Here is a 7993-nt window from a genome sequence, read left to right on the forward strand (position 1 = left end):
GAACATCAGATCAAAGCAGGTAGTCTGAATTGGGGTCCCCCAGAATCTGACCTTGAGCCAAGAATTCAAGGGCAAGTTGTTGATTGGGCAAGGTGATATTAGGTGGGGGTGAGGAGAGACAGAAAGAGTGCTGTCCAGCTGGTTACCACAGTGGGTCACTTTGAAAAATGGTGCAAACACACACTTCAAAACAACCCTGGTCAAGAGGAGAGAAAGCTGGAGTGTTTCATCTCCCACCTACCGGGCATTGTCCAGGACTGCTGTGTGGGGTGGGGTGGTGGGGAGGCAAGCCTGGGGAGTAGAGGAGGCAGTCACATTCCCAGACCCCTGTAGTCTGGAAAGATGGCTGGACGTCAAGCTGGCTTGCACAGATAGACATGGTGAGGGGAGTGGGATGTGGGCGTCAACAGTGTTCACCACAAGGTCCTGGCAACTCCAGGAAAGGGGAGTAAAGCAGATTGAGAAATAGAGAAAAGCTTTGGGTCAGACCCTCTGAAGGAAGGCAGTCTCAGGGGTTGGGGGGTGGGTGGGTCTCCTGACTTGGGTAGAAACTTTTAAATAAGGAGCCTGAGGATTTTCCACACAAAGAGCACCCTGGCTTGGCTATTACCACTCCTGCTCCCTCCTTGTAAGCTCCCAGGCCACATGCTTGGCCTCATCCACTCTTGGCTTCATCTGTCTATCTCTAGTTGTTCTGCTGAACAAGTGACTTTGCAAAGGATGGTGCTGGGATATCAGGGGGTAGATACAGGAAGGGTACTAAAGTGGGCTGGAAAATAGGAAGAAGGGGGTACTTATCACCTCACCTTCAACACCTCAGTGGTGTTAGTATCCTGAATCTGGCTGCATCTAGCCACTCCCACTGCTCCTCGCTGGTCCTCGTGGCCATGACCTTGCACATGGATCTCTGCAATGGGCCGTAACCTCTCTGCCACCTCCACTTGCCCCCTTATTCTCTACACAGCAGGCTGGACATGTGACCATCCTACTTAGAACCCGACAGTGCCTTTCTCTCCCACCCAGGAGGAAATCCAGAGTCTCTCCTGAGGCCGACAGGCCCCCATGTACCCTGGCATCTCCTTACCTTTTCTCTCTCCCCTGCCTTTCTGCTCCTCACTGATTCTAGAACACACGAGCTTGTTCGCTTGTTGTTCCCTCTCCTCAGGATGCTTCTCCATCGAAGTCACATGGCTCCCTCCATCCCTTCTCCTCTCTTCTCATCCCCAATGTCACCTCTCTCCCAACCTCACCATCTGCTCATCAGTCCATCCCTTTAACTCTCTTTTGCTTCAAAGCCCTGTGGAAATAAATGAAGCCCATACAAAGGAGAATAAGCAAAGACTACTTATTCAGAATTTGCTCCAGCATGAGAGTCAGCCAGCATCCCTTGCATTTGACATAGACTCAAAGGCAGGCAGAGGAGTGGGAAAGCTTTACATGGAAAAGGGGAAGGCTTTCCCTGGGTTATGCCCTCACTGGAAACTGTTGTACTGGGGAGGCTTTAGGTAGGCTAACTAGAAGGGGCCTCCTATGTCAGTGGTTAGGGGTGCATACTTAGCCTTCTCTGGTTGGAAGCAGGGGAAAAAGGGAAGCTTCCAGTAATTAATCAAGCCCTGTCCACTTGGGGCCAATTGTCACACGGGTTTATTGTCTGGCTTCCTAAACTATCATTGGAGATAGTGTTCTGACCTCCGGCAAGTCTGATTATAGCAGGCTGGCTTCCTCGGTTGGTTTCTTGGGCAGCTTGCTGCAAATTGTGGGTCAGAATTCTATTTATATATATATTCTGCTGTAATCTATTTGTATGTTTAGTCTCTAAGCATTCACTATTTATCTAACATGATGCATATTTGTTTTTCTAGTTAGGGCCTGTCTTACAAGATAAAGGGAGCTTGGTGAGGGCAAGGGGCTTATCCTGTTGCCACTGCATCTCCATCTCCTCAGACTCTACCAGGCACAAGGTGGGTGCTCAGTAAAGGTGAGTTGAGTGAGGGAATGATGGTGCCCGATCCTTCCTCTATATAAGTTTATAGAAATAGAACCTTCTGCTTTCTCCTTTTCTTTCCTTATGGGCTGACGCTTTTGAAAAGGCCAACCACCATTTGAAGAAAAGATCCGGGTGGAGAACCCTGAGTTTTGGATTCAGGGGATCAGACTTATATGTCTGTAGGAGTGAGGTAAGTGAAAGAACAAACTGGTTTGGTGAGTGGGAAGGACAGAACACAGAGTCTTTGTCCTGCAGAAAGTTGGCCACCTTGACTCGGTGCCTCCCAGTCTGTGTCATGTCAGAATGTGGGCCTACTGTTTCTAGAGCATATGCACTGTCAAAAAGAAATTGATACCCTGGAATTTTATATAAATACATCTAGTATTTAAATGTTAGCCACTGGACTTCCCTGGTGGTCCAGTGGTTAACAATCTGCCTACTCATGCAAGGGACACAGGTTTGATCCGTGGTCTGGGAAGATGCCACATGCCCCAGGGCGACTAAGCCCGTGAGCCACAACCACTGAGCCTGTGGCTGCGGCTACTGAAGCCCATGCATTTTAGAGCCTGTGCTCTGCAACAAGAGAAGACACGGCAGTGAGACACCCTTGTACCACAACAAAGAGTAGCCCCTGCTCACCTCAACTACAGAATGCCTGTGCACAGCAGTGAAGACCCAGTGCAGTCATAAATTAAAAAAAATAATCAATAAAAAATTTTTAAAAGTGGTAGCCATTAATAAAGTATTATATACTGGGGTGAGAGGAGGAAAGTGGGGAAAACTTTCCAGAGATGGTTCTGTGGGCTGCATTCAGTCCTAAGGCAGCCAGGCTTGGCCTGTGCTCTGCCACGATGGAGACCGGAGGTTAAGGTTAAGATGGCTGGTGTGAACCTCCAAGCTCCAGCCATTAGACACTACAAACTGGGTCTCAGCATATTCGTTGCCTTTGAATAATTTTCATTAGGAGTCATCTGTAGATGTGAGGAGGGTGATTGCACGAGGCTGTTTTGGCATTGAGCTGATTGTAAGTGAAGCTGCAGGAGCCATCTTTCTGATTATAATTGAGATTCCAGATGAATTAATAATGACGCCATATGATGGGAAAAAGGAGGGACCTGTTCTTGTTTATGTTAAAAAAAAGTTTTAGGTGCTTTCACTTAAAAAAAAAAGTGATTTCTCAAAACTTAAAATCATTGATTGATACTGGGAGTAATTAAGCTTATTTCCCCAGAATATAATCCTTTAGGAAATCCTTTTCCTAAATACCATTCATTACAGTTTGCAAAGGATTTAAAGGTAAGAATTCTGGGCAATGCTGATTATAAAACAAAGAGAAGAAAGGGAGTGTGGAAGAGTTATTGGTTGTTATTTTCACAGCTGTCACTTAAGAGCCCAACAAAAATTACATTCACAATGGATTTTTTTTCTCCAATTCCAGGAAAATGCCAAAATGCAAACCAGCGAGGTTGATATTATTTAAGATGCTATTATCCTTGGTGAAATGTAAGCACAACAACAAAGCTCTCCAGTTTCTTTGGAAATGGGAGACAAAATGAATTTGGCTAAAGATAGCATTTTGCCAAATTTTGTGATGGTAGCAAACCCCATATTTATTTGAAATTGCTTAAAACTTTATCCTCTCCCACCCCAGCTCTGATTGAGCTAATTAGAACCCACAGGGAATCATGTGGGTAATGGTGGGAACAAGGAAGTATAAATATGCAATGCAATTAGTGCCTGCTCTTTTTCTGTGTGATGCAATCTGGAAGCTTGCAAAGGTTAGAACAATAGGATCCATTGATACTCAAGTTGCTATGGGAGTCCATAATTATGATATAATATCTTGCCAGCCTTTTGCAGGGACAAAGGTAGAATGGAATATGAGTAAATAAAATCCAGCAATTTTCTCCATCCATAATTCTTTATATCAATAACTTATTTTCTCTGTTTTTTTTTTTTTTCCCAAAGAAGATAGAAACTTACTCAAACATTTTATGTGCCATTGGAAGACTTCGTCTCCAAGGGAACAAATTTGGTTTGCAATCAGTGAAATGAGAGGTGGTGTTATTACAAGTTGGAGAAAGCTATTCCATGATACCCTCTTCCTGCCATGTGTAGAAGTCCTTGACTTTTGCTTGCTACTGCTGGGTAAACTCATTCCAAGAGTAAACCTGGATTTAGTCAATTATTCCTTAATTTGTCTGGACTATACTCGGGCTGGGCCAACCTCATGAGCATGGGACCTATGAAGTCTCTTATTCTTCTGGACCTTCTGTTCTCAGTCACTCAGTCATGTCTGACTCTTTGCAACCCCATGGACTGTAGCCTGTCAGGCTACTCTGTCCATGAGATTTTGCAGGCAAGAATTCTGAAGTGGGTTGCCATTTCCTTCTCCCGGGGATCTTCCCAATTGGAGGATTGAACCTGCATCTCCTGCATCAGCAGGCGGATTCTTTACCATCAAGTCACTTGGGAAGCCCCAAAGTCTCTTATAGTTGCATTTAAAACTAGCACAATGCAGTACAAAGATGAACAACATTCTCACTAATAATTTAAATTTAGATTTCTCTTTATTTAGAACAACACTGTGACAAGTGAGAGAGACCACAGAACAAAGGAAAAAAGCTTTATATTTTAGTATCCTTAATATCACAGTTTTTTCTGCTTTTTGAACAAGGGGGTGTAATTTGCATTTTGCATTTGGCCCCATAAATTGTGTAGCTGTTGCTGTACCAAGGCACAGATAAGTGTAATTTAGAGATTCATTCACTCATTCAACAATTGTTTGTTGAACATGAACTTGGTACAACATGTGCCAGGTATCAGTTCAGTTCAGTTCAGTTCAGTCGCTCAGTCGTGTCCGACTCTCTGCAACCCCATGAATCGCAGTGTGCCAGGCCTCCCTGTCCATCACCAACTCCCGGAGTTCACCCAGAATCACGTCCATCGAGTCAGTGATGCCATCCAGCCATCTCATCCTCTGTTGTCCCCTTCTCCTGCCCCCAATCTCTCCCAGCATCAGAGTCTTTTCCAATGAGTCAACTCTTTGCATGAGGTGGCCAAAGTACTGGAGTTTCAGCTTCAGAATTATTCCTTCCAAAGAAATTCCAGGGCTGATCTTCAGAATGGACTGGTTGGATCTCCTTGCAGTCCAAGGGACTCTCAAGACTCTTCTCCAAAACCACGGTTCAAAAGCATCAATTCTCTGGCACTCAGCCTTCTTCACAGTCCAACTCTCACATCCATACATGACCACAGGAAAAACCATAGCCTTGACTAGACGAACCTTTGTTGGCAAAGTAATGTCTCTGCTTTTGAATATGCTATCTAGGTTGGTCATAACTTTCCTTCCAAGGAGTAAGCGTCTTTTAATTTCATGGCTGCAGTCACCATCTGCAGTGATTTTGGAGCCCCCAAAAATAAAGTCTGACACTGTTTCCACTGTTTCCCCATGGAGATTCAAAAACAAACAAACCAACCAAACCCAACCAAAACAAAGGAACTGGTTTCTGACTCCCCGGCCTTAGCATCCGGTTTGGGGAGAAACACCTGCCATCAAGGCTTGTAGATATTTAAACCAATGTTGGTGCTGGCAAAAAGAAATGAAGCGTCTAGCAGTGAGCTGGAGATTGGACAACAGAAGGAGAAAACACTCTGCAGTGACTGCATCTGTAGTGATTTTGCAGATTTTTCATAAGAGAGAATAAACTAAGACCTTTTACATGAGAAAGAAAAAAGGAGTATTGAGGCCTAAATCTGTGGCCAGGAGTGAATCCTGTTTTTCTCGATGATAGAAACAGCCTGGAAGGAATTTGCAGAGGCGTTATTTCAGATTGTATCTGACTGTTCAAACTTGTAAGATATTTTAGAAGTACTCTTTTTGTTAAGACAAAACCAAGTAATTAGAACTAGGCACACAGAGATTGGAGGCTTTCTCATCTTTTACTCCAACTTTATAAATTATGAGAGAGGCCCTGCAGTTATCTTTTGTCAAATCTGAGAGAGTAACTGTATTCTGCTAGTAACTGTCAAAAGTAGGACTGAAACCCACATCATCTGATGGCAAATTCTTCTCTACTACATTCCAATTATCTACCCCTTCACAATCCTTAATTCAACAACTGTTCTTACTTTCCTTTTCTAATATTAAGAAATTAGAAAGTGATAGTATTTCTGCCTGGAGAATTCCATGAACAGAGGAGGCTGGCAGGCCACAACCCATAGGGTCACAAAGAATCAGACAGGACTGAAGGGACTAAGCACGCACACATGAATAGTATTGTGCAGAAGATTTTTGTCTTTTGCTTCATTTCAAAACTTACGTAAGGGGGCTTTTAAAAAGTGAATGTTTCTGGTGCAATTCGATTATAATTTATCTTATAAAAAACAATTTCTCCCTAACCACTCTCACTCTGAGTGAGGAATGCCTGTGTTCTGGAGCCAGCCTTCTGGTGTGGAAGAAAGATAGGCTTGTAGTCAGGCCTGGGAGGAATCTGAGTCTGCCGTTGGAGAGCCATATGCCTTTGGAACTGTGATCAGCCTCCTTGAGCCCCAGCCCCCCATCTGTAAAATGGGCACAGTATTGACTGCACTGTAGTGATGTTGGAGAGTTTGATGAGATGAGGTGGTGGAAAACCCCACAGGTGTTCAGGTGCTCAGCGAATACTGTTTCCTTCTCTTAAAAGACAAAACATTTCCTCTTCTCTTTACCTCTTTTAAGGCTTCTCCATGGTGAAATTGATCCTTTTATGTCAATGGCATATTTTATCTGCATTTGAACTTGAGAAATTTCTAAGACTTTTAACTTTCTGTTAATATATTGATAAAGAGAGGAAAATGTGACTTTTCAGTTTTAGTATTTTCCTTCCATGTCTACTTTATATCCCAATGGTGAAATCCTAGAACACTAAAAATTTTAGGGGGGGTTGAGTCATCTAGTTGAGTAATTTAAAAGTGATGAGGTACTTTGAGTATAACCATAATAGCTGTCATTTAAGAAGGCTTTTAGACTAGGTCCTAGTCTCTGCATTTGACCATATTAAATTTTGTTAAATCTCACAAAGAGTCTTTGGGGAAAGTCTGTTATTGTGTCCATTTTACAAATAAGGAAGCAGAAACAAGCAGTTAAATAACTCATCCTAGGTCACTTGGGCTGGCCCAGGTACGATGTCCCAACCATTATGCGAAACTGCCTTAATTACAAGGCATTTCAGACCCCCTGATTTTACAGGTGGCTGAGATAAGGAAAGAGTAACTAACTGACTTGCCCAATCTCATCCAGCTGCTTCAGTGAAGGGGCAGGACTGGAGCCCCAGGATGGTGACCCTGGGATCATGATCCCCGAGGGCAAAGTTCTCTCTACTCCCTGCCAGAGTTACTGGCAGGACAGGCTCATGAGAGGCTCAAACTGGGAACCAGCCAAGCTAGAACTAGATAATAGTATTTCTATTCCTGTGCCTTTCATTAAAGATGCATGATTTTTGTAATTCTTTCCTTTAACAGTAATTGCTATGTTTTGTCTTTCAGAAACCTGGGCAGGAGGAGATAAGCCAGTATATCTGCCTGTTGAGCCTACAGTTAAAAATAATTATAGAGAACATGGTGATGCTTCGGAAACTGTTAGGTGATATGACATTTTTCAAATCATACTTTTTTTTACGTTATTCGGTTCTAGTTTGGAGGAATTATGTTCAGAGAGAAAGAAGAGTAGGAAAAGGAAAGTCAGACACAGTCATTTCTTTCGTGGAAAGTACCTGACCATTATTATAAAAAGGTGGATGCAGATGAAATTTGGATCTACTGGTTACCTATTACTTATAAGTTACTTATTACAATAAGTCAGAATTACTTATTGACTATGTGTACCCTTTTCCAGATTCCCTGGAGAAGGAAATGGCAACCCACTCCAGTACTCTTGCCTGAAAAATCCCATGGACAGAGAAGCCTGGTAGACTACAGTCCATGGGATCGCAAAGAGTTGGACACGACTGAGCGACTTCACTTCAC

General features: G+C 43.3%; 1 long non-coding RNA gene across 2 annotated transcripts in view; it reads left to right on the top strand.

Annotated features, from left to right (window-relative positions):
• Positions 1–1866: 1866 nt before the first annotated feature.
• The window catches only part of LOC104998492, a 24420-nt gene continuing 18293 nt past the window's right edge, over positions 1867–7993 (top strand). Inside the window, exons 1-3 of one of the 2 annotated variants that reach the window (XR_826473.1) lie at positions 1867–1961; positions 2040–2177; positions 7514–7610. This is a non-coding gene — a long non-coding RNA (uncharacterized LOC104998492). Of the gene's footprint in view, positions 2178–7513; positions 7611–7993 lie in introns of both variants that reach the window. The other variant, XR_826472.1, reaches the window with a different exon arrangement.

This window comes from Bison bison, unplaced genomic scaffold (genome assembly GCF_000754665.1).
Source record: "Bison bison bison isolate TAMUID 2011002044 unplaced genomic scaffold, Bison_UMD1.0 scf7180017864330, whole genome shotgun sequence".
In the NCBI taxonomy this organism is placed as follows: Eukaryota; Metazoa; Chordata; class Mammalia; order Artiodactyla; family Bovidae; genus Bison; species Bison bison.